This window comes from Penaeus monodon, chromosome 24 (assembly GCF_015228065.2).
Source record: "Penaeus monodon isolate SGIC_2016 chromosome 24, NSTDA_Pmon_1, whole genome shotgun sequence".
Taxonomy (NCBI): Eukaryota; Metazoa; Arthropoda; class Malacostraca; order Decapoda; family Penaeidae; genus Penaeus; species Penaeus monodon.
The window spans coordinates 11,280,623-11,281,374 of record NC_051409.1 but is presented as its reverse complement, the minus strand read 5'-3'; the positions used below and the strand labels follow the sequence as shown (position 1 = coordinate 11,281,374).

The 752-nt window shown below is 37.9% G+C and overlaps 1 long non-coding RNA gene across 1 annotated transcript in view; it reads right to left on the bottom strand.

Moving 5' to 3' along the window:
* Nucleotides 1-204: 204 nt before the first annotated feature.
* The window catches only part of LOC119588575, a 1,049-nt gene continuing 501 nt past the window's right edge, over nucleotides 205-752 (bottom strand). Inside the window, exons 3-4 of the long non-coding RNA XR_005230119.1 lie at nucleotides 689-750; nucleotides 205-337 (exon numbers count right to left, since the gene is read on the bottom strand). This is a non-coding gene — a long non-coding RNA (uncharacterized LOC119588575). The remainder of the gene's footprint in view (nucleotides 338-688; nucleotides 751-752) is intronic.

The window sequence follows — 752 nt, the reverse complement described above, 5'->3', positions numbered from 1 at the left end:
TCACTAAAGGAAAGGAGTTGCAACACATCTGGGAATGTTGCCATTTGAACTGCTAGTATTACAGCCTTTTAAGGCATTAGTCCTGGTTCACATCCATTCAGAACAGTATGGATAAAAAAAAGACAGGTCTACTAAAAGTGCAGAGTTGAAGGTTTTCATACAAGTATTTTATTGGACCAAAAGAGTACGCATCTTGTTCAGTTCCATACTGCAGTCTTAGGCTTTCATCTGGAACTATTCAGGCACAAGCCAGGGTCCATCCCTAAATAAGGAGCCTTGTATCCTGGTCCTCCACTACATTGAAACTGTGCTCTGCCTATCAGAAGTCGCAGGTGTGCTGAAAAGGGAAAATCTTTTTCAAAGTATTGCTCAAGATGACGCAAAGCATACATCTTTGTATCTTATCAGTAGATCCGTAACTGATAACATCATTAAAATCAGTTCTGTATACATTCATCATTAAGACTTAACTAGCTTGCATCCATTATCATTAATCTCCAAATTAAAAGACTCATGGGAGGAAATCAAATGCAAAGTTAATGCTGAAGACAGCATCGTCAGTGTATAGGATAAAAAAAAAAATGCAATTAACATAAATCATGCAGGAGTGATCCTGGATAGAAAAGGAGAGATTTTACCTAACTGACCCTAGTTTGGAGGGGTGTAAAAAAAAAAAAATGTTTCTCACCATTTACTTAGGGTTCTTCCTGTCATGAAGAAGGCATCTCCTGCATTTACGAACAAGTCGTACT